Source organism: Triticum dicoccoides, chromosome 1B (genome assembly GCF_002162155.2).
Source record: "Triticum dicoccoides isolate Atlit2015 ecotype Zavitan chromosome 1B, WEW_v2.0, whole genome shotgun sequence".
NCBI classification, from domain to species: Eukaryota; Viridiplantae; Streptophyta; class Magnoliopsida; order Poales; family Poaceae; genus Triticum; species Triticum dicoccoides.
The window spans coordinates 315,381,990-315,389,931 of NC_041381.1; positions in this window are offsets into that span (position 1 = coordinate 315,381,990).

Consider the following 7,942-nt stretch of genomic DNA (forward strand, 5'->3'; position numbering starts at 1 on the left):
ATCCAAGCCACGCCTGCAGAAAAATCGCCAGGGCCAGACGGCTTCAGCGGGCAGTTCTTCACATCATGCTAGGGAATCATCAAAGAGGATGTGATGCAGGCGTTCAACCAATTCTACAGCTTGGTCGGCAACAACTTCGGCCTGCTAAACTCTGCGATTGTTGCCTTGATCCCTAAAAAGGACGGCGCGAGCGGCATCGGCGACTACCGTCCAATTAGCCTGATCCACTCCATCGCCAAGCTTGTCTCCAAAGTTCTATCAATCAGGCTGGCTCCTGTTATTCAGAACATCATATCACCGGCACAAACAGCGTTTCTAAAATCCAGATGTATCCACGACAGCTTCGTCTACGTGCAAAATTGTGTTAGAGCTCTGCATCGTCGGAAAACGCCGGCGATTCTCCTCAAATTAGATATCTCTAGAGCCTTCGACAATGTTTCCTGGGAATACCTGCTCGAGCTCATGGTTACTTTAGGGTTTAGTGCTAGATGGCGTGATTGGATCTCCCTACTGCTTCCCACTTCATCAGTAGCCTTCCTGCTAAACGGCATCCCCGGCAAATCCATCCTGCATCGACGCGGCCTCCGTCAGGGCGACCCTCTGTCGCCACTCCTCTTCATCCTAGCCATAGACCCCATCCACCGATTGCTAAAAGCGGCTGAGGAGGAGCTTGTGATCGCACCGGTTCCTGGCAGGGAAATCAAGTTCAGAGTAAGCCTCTACGCGGACGACGCCGTCATCTTTGCCAACCCGATCAAGGAGGAGATCGACCACCTCATGGACATCCTCGATAGCTTTGGCGATGCAACTGGCCTGAAGATCAACAACGCCAAATCTACAGCGACCCCGATTTCCTGCAACGACGTCGACCTCAACGCAATTCTGCAATCTTTTGGAGGACCAACTACGCAGTTCCCGATTAGATACTTAGGGCTCCCTCTCACGACTGGCCGTCTTCGACTCGTGCACCTTCAATTCATCCTCGATCGCATTCGGGCTCGGCTCGCAGGTTGGAAAGGGAGGGTGCTGTCCATTGCCGGCCGCCGTGTTCTTGTCAGATGCGTGCTTACGGCAATGCCAACGTTCGCCCTTATGGCGCTGCGGTTCCCCGCAAAGCTCCTCAAGGAAATTGACAAGTGCAGGCGGCGCTTCCTCTGGGGCCAGGACCAGGAGCTCTCCGGCGGTGGCGCTAAAATCAGCTGGGAACGGGTCTGCTCACCAATCGAGCATGGGGGGCTCGGCATCCTCGACCTCAAGAAATTCAGCCGCGCGCTCCGCCTGCGCTGGCTCTGGCATACCTGGAAAAGCCCGGAACGGCCGTGGGCGGGGACGGAGCCTCCCTGCGATGCCTCAGATCACGCACTTTTCAGTGCGGTGACCAAGGTTGAGGTTGGCAACGGCCAATTGGCCAGCTTCTGGCACTCGGCCTGGATCGACGCAACGCCGCTGAAAGTCCTCCACCCCACCCTTTTCAAGCTATCCAGACGGAAGAACAGGTCAGTGGCGCAGGCTCTAAACGACAATCGTTGGATCATCGACTTAGCCCACGGTGACGCCAACGCGATCGCCCCGGAGGTGCTCAACCTGCACAGGCGGCTGCACCCGCGTCGCCTGGCCCTCCAAGAAGCCAGTAGAGACGATACCACATGGCAGATGACGGCCTCCGGGCGGTACTCCGTGCGATCGGCCTATGCTGCTCAATTCCAAGGCCGCGTTGAATCCCGTCTCCGCACGGTGATCTGGGACACTTGGGCGCCCTCAAAGCTGAAAATTTTTGCTTGGCTGCTGCATCAAGACCGTCTCTGGTGCAACGACAGGCTGCAACGTAGAGGTTGGATCAATAGCTATTTCTGTCAGCTTTGCCTCCGCAACCTGGAAAGCTCCGAACATCTGTTCTGGCAATGCCGTTTTGCGGCTACCGTCTGGACCCTTATTTCCACCTGGCATGGCTGCGAGGCCATGCACCAGGGGACCTGGACCGACAAGCAAAGCTCCGTCGACAGGGTTCAAGCTATGGTTGAGGCCTCGCCGCCAATCTTCAGAAAGGGCGCCAAGGCACTCGCGATGCTCGTCCTTTGGGAGATCTGGAAGGAGAGGAACAGCTGCGTGTTCAGGGAAAAAGTGGCAAACGTGGAGGACGTGATTTCTGCGATCAGACGAGGCCTATGCCTCTGGCAGCAAGGCGGCGCCAAGATCATCCTGAGCCCCTTCGGGGACACGACGGGAGAGTAGGCTAGCGTCTTCCTGGTGCCCCGGCACCTGTTTTCTTTTTCATTCTTCTTCTTCTCTCCTTGATCTTCGGATCCCCGCCTTGTCATTTTGTCATCTGCTCCCTGCTTATATCAATGAAACACCAGCTAAGGCTGGTCCTTTCAAAAAAAAACTACGAAACGTCAAAACCAGTGAATGTGACGATGCGAACCCAGTTCAGATATGATTGCCGCTGGCAGTGAAATAGTCCAGCATCGTGCGACGGAAGTTCTGTAGGGCAATGCAACGATGCGAACCCAGAACAACATTACCTCGACCACGGCCCCGTGTGTGACCACGGCCGCGCATGCGACCACGGGCCCTTAACATCGGTGACACACGGTACCGCCGGCTGTGCTGCCGAACGAGGCCTCGTCAGCACCGGCCTGACATAAGGGTTGGACGCTCCACCACGGGGCTACCGTGGGTAGTAACCGTGTAGTCCCAGAGGCGAGGGTCGGGCCATCCTTGCCCGCTCTCTAACCTCAAAAATCAGCACTCCAGCAATGGCGAACCTTGTCATCATCTGTTATAGCCTGAGCCCGCAATCAACAATGGTGATGTACTCCAGACCTTCTTCTTCTTGGTCCACATAGAATAATGCATCTGAAAGTTGGTACCCAGCCCTCTCCTTGATGCCCTGAAGGGTGCAGTAAGTCACATCTGATCTTCTCAACTGAACGTCCACTGTGGTCGTCACGGCACCACGTTGAGGGATCTGGACCTCCCATATGTCCAGCGGCGGAGCCAGCGTAGAGCTATTGGGTTCAAATGAACCCAATGGATTTTGCTTGATATGTTTGTATATATACGTATTTACGCGACGTGAACCCAGTAAAATATCTTGTTTGACCCCAACAAATATACCTCACGTGGAACAAAGGGCTCAAAGGCAACAGCCCACTAATCCATTCACATGCCTAAACCATGAGTCCGTGAGTCACGCAAACATGCAGCCACACGCGGCACGCCTCATCTATCGTCTGTTTTTTTTTCATCATTTGTCTTTTCGTTTCTTTGACTCCCATCTCGCCTCTTCGTGTTGCTTGGCGACCCGGCCACCGCCGCATAACCACGGCAAGCAAGCAGCCGCAGATCGACATCGGCAACAATTAAATCCCAAAAGTTGAGGTAATTAGATTACATTGCCGCATCTTCTCTCTCTCTCTTGTCTATGTTCTATCTAATGACCTAATAGCCCAATACAACAATGATTGTTTTGCCCTAGTCTTATAAAGAAATCCATGCACTTTGATTGATCTACTTTATGGAGCGGTATTTTTCAAAGGGAAATCGGTCACTAGATCAAGATAATGATATAGGCACATCGAGGTCATCAATTAGACCTAGGCAAAGTGCATCGAATGTCACTGCAGTTAAGTCTCCCGAAGCCTACTATTCATACAGAAATTAACTTAGATGAGTTGCCTTATGATACGGATGATCGAATGAGAATTTCGGAGTACACAAGAAACCCAAAGAAGCAAGATGAGAGAAGGTGCAAATATTTAACGAGGGGACCTTATAGGCCATCGTCTGATTTTGATTATCCACAGAGGGAGATTGAAGATACTCAATGGAGATTTAATCTAGATTGTTGATGAGTAGTGTCCTTGACTTGAGTATAATGATAAAGTGAATTAGGCCTTCTTCGGCTACCTTTTCAAAGATTACGACGAGGGATAAGCTGGGACTGGTGCGTTTGCAATTAAAGGCTAGAACGGTTGGAACAAGAAAAGCAGACTATATACTCATGAGGGTAAGGGTAGTGTTATTAGCTTTCATAATGTAATAGTAGAAAGATGTGTTGCTTTGATGAATCAAGTTCAGTCAATTCAGGTTGCTCTTGATAAGCAAACTGACCATACAAAAAAGTAAAATCGAATCTGGCTTAATGATTTCATTGATTCATTGAGATACTTGTTGCATTAAGGCTTAACTTTTCGAGGCCATGATGAGTCAGAAGAGTCAAAAAATAAGAAAAATTTTCGAGAGTTGGTACATACTTTGGCAAACCAAAATAAAGCTATATAAAATGTAGGTCTGGAGTGAACCCAATGAACAAATTTTCTGGCTCCGCCCCTGCATATGTCGGAATGGATCCTACATAGAAAGCCGCGGAAAGCAGAGGTATCATTCGGTTGTTCAACCAGCACATCGAGTATGGTTTGAAGGACAAAAGATTAGAGGCTAACTCGGTAGGCGGCATTCTCCTGGTCATCTACTGCATGGGTACTCCTGGTCCCTGAGGCGGTTGCTCAATGTTGAGGAACGGAATGTCCAAGTCTCTCGTAGGTCGGTCTCCCATATGTATGTGAACAGAGGTTTGTGCATCAGCGTTTTATTTGGACAACGACATGTCCAAGCCAGCGTTTTATTTGGATTTCACGCCCTGTAAGAAGGCGTGTCTGCAATGCCCGTTGTCTGCCTTTTCACCAGCGTTTTATTTGATATTTCACGCCCTGTAAGAAGACGTGTCTGCAATGCCCGTTGTCTGACTTTTCAAGTGCATTGCTTCAGTAACAAAGGTGCCACCTCGTCCGACGGATTTGGAAATAAAAGGCGCGAAAGCGTTTCATAGTCCCGCGCAAAGCAAGGGTCCTGCTCATATAGCTAACTATAGGCAATCACAAGGTGGTCTTTCGCGGACACTCCCCAAGCGCTCCCAACTATCATGTCCTCAGAGGTAGATTCGCACAAAGAGGGGTGGAGCACGACCGACGATGAATCAGTGTACTACAGCAACGAGATCGTGGTGGCTTGTCTAGTGTATGAGGTGGCTAACAAAGATGAGATGACACCGCTCGACACGCCGGACCATTGTTCCGCGGCTTCGACTTTGACACCGACTACAGATGTCGTTGCGGTTTGCCATCACGGCGTCTGGTTTCTTTTTCTTTCTTTTTTTGAAACAGAGGCAAAAGATTTGCCTCATTCATTAATTAAGAAGGAGAGTTTTGAGTACACGAGAACCGGCTTTACAACATAGCCCATCAACAAAAGGTGCAAATAAATTACTCTCGCGGCATGATGATGCTCAGATGCCTAGCCCCCGCGGTGACCCACGTCCTGGCCTCCTCCTGGATGAGTTTTAGGATGTAGTGTGGCGGTGTCAATTTCTTCTAGAAAACTCTAGCGTTTCTCTCCTTCCAGATGACCCAACATACAAGCATGGTGAGTGAGGCCATGGCCTTCCTGTTTGTTGTATTTGGTTTGGACATGCTTGTCCACCAACACTTGATGTTGCGTTCCATCCCCTAACTATTCATCTCCAGCGCCCCAAGTCCAAGCCATGCTTTGACCATCCTCCAAATACGCCGTGTAAACCGGCATTTAAAGAAAAGGTGACCGGATGTCTCGCTGGCCCTCCTGCAAAGGGCGCATAGGCCACAATTCTCCCAACCCCTCTTTTGCAGCCTATCCGCAGTCCATATCCTGTTTTGGATGGCCAACCAAGAGAAGAACTTGACCTTGGGAGGCGCCCAAACCTTCCAGATGGTCTTGTTCATGACTGTGGAGGTGGAGCCCAAGAATTGTGCCCTATAAGCAGAGCCTGCCGAGTATTCTCCATTTGCCTCAAATTTCCAAGTGATGTCGTCGTCAACGTCCATTTGCAATTGTATGCCTACAAGCCGCACCCAGAGATCAACAAACTGGACAATGTGCCCCACCGTGAGGTCGGTAGAAGGGTTAATCTTGTGGACCCAAGCCATGTCGCGCATGGCCTCCCTCACACACCATTTTTTTCGCTGGCAGGCCGCAAAAATGAGTGGGGCAATATCCTTTGGCCTTTTCCCTCCTAACCATGGCGCTTTCCAGAAAGGTGTCTTCCCTCCATTGCCCAAGGTGATGGCTGTGGATGCGTAGAAAAGGTTCATATCCACCTCGGAGCATGGGTTGCCCAGGCCAACCCACAACTTAGACGGGTCCTTCCATGCCATCCAGGGCCATCTCAGCCCGAGAGCTCTCGCAAATTTCCCCAAGTGGAGTATGCCAAGCCCACCGAGCTGAGTAGGGCGGCAGACTGTCTCCCAATTGACCTTGCATTTTGCTCCTGTAGTTGTGTCCTAGCTGACCACAAAAAAGCCCGCTCAATCTTGTTGATGTTTTTCAGCACCCAGGGGGGACTGTGAGCGGGGTGATGTGGTAGACGACCTGTGAGGTGAGGACCGATTTCACCAAGGCCGCCCACCCAATCGTGGTAATGTTCCGCCCCTGCCAGGGGGGCAACCTCGCCGCAACTTTATCCTCAAGGGGTTGAAAGTCAATCCTTTTGAGCTGCCAGATCGAAAGGGGAAGGCCCAGGTACTTCATCGGGAAGGAAGTCCGCATAGCAGGAAGGCTGGCCAGAATATCATCCAGGTTCATGTGACCACACCGAATAGCAACTACAGAGCTCTTTTGAAAGTTGGTTGATAGCCCGGTGACCTCGCCGAAATATCTGAGGATGGCAGCAAGGTTATGGACATCCTCCCGCGTCGGCGAGATGAAAATCGCCGCGTCATCAGCATAGAGGGAGGTCCGGACAAGCGATCCCCTCCCTCGAAGCTTGTGCAGAAGGCCGTGGTTCGTCGGAACATCGAGGATCTGCTGCAGCGTGTCGATTGCGATGACGAACAGCAAAGGAGAGAGAGGGTCTCCCTGCCTAAGTCCACAACCATGGAGGATCGGGGGCCCGGCAATACCGTTTAGAAGAACGCGTGACGATGAGGTGCAGAAAAGGGCAGCAATCCAATCTCGAAAGCGGTCCGGAAAGCCCAAGCGACGAAGTAGGTCCAAGATATATTCCCATCGCACCGAGTCGAAGGCCTTCCGAATGTCCAACTTGAAAAGCAAGGATGGGGTCTTGTTTCGGTGCAGTCGTCGTGCAAGGTTTCTGACGTACATGAAGTTGTCATGGATGCTTCTTTTTTTTATGAAAGCACTTTGCGCATTGGAGACCAAGTCGTTCATGAATGGGGCAAGACGAACGGACAACACCTTGGCAATGATCTTGGCGATAGCGTGAATGAGGCTGATGGGGCGGAAGTCCCCAATCTCTTCCGCCCCATCCTTCTTCGGTAGCAAGACAATATTTGCCGAGTCCAGCCAGTGTAGGTTGGACGTTTGTAGGTTGCTGAATTGATGAATAACTCGCATGACATCGTCCTTGACAATGGGCCAGCACTTCTTGAAAAAAAACGCCCGTGAAGCCATCCGGCCCCGGGGCCTTATCGCCCGGCATGAGGTTAATGGCAGCCATGACCTCATTCTCAGTGATGGGGGCATCAATACCGGTCAGATCAACCGTCCTCAGGTTGAGGTTCACCCAGTTTAGGTCCCTTTTGCTGTGTTGGCCTCCACCTAATGTTCCTGCAAAGTGCTTATGGATGATTTCCTCTTTGACCTTGTGGCCAGTGACCCATGCACCATTTCTCTTTAGCCGGTGAATGTGATTCTTCCTTCGGCGCCCATTTATTCTGAGATGGAAGAATTTGGTATTGGCATCGCCCTCTCTGATATTTGCTATGCGAGCGCATTGCTTCTTTCTTTCCCTTTCAACCGAGGCGAGGGAAATGACTCGACGCTTGAGACGACCTCTAAGGTCCCTTTCCGCCATAGAGAGTGGGCGTGTTTCCTGGGCAATGTCGAGATGGAGGATGATGTAGAGGGCCGCATGCAGGTGAAGCTTCGCCTTTGAGAAAAGGCCCCT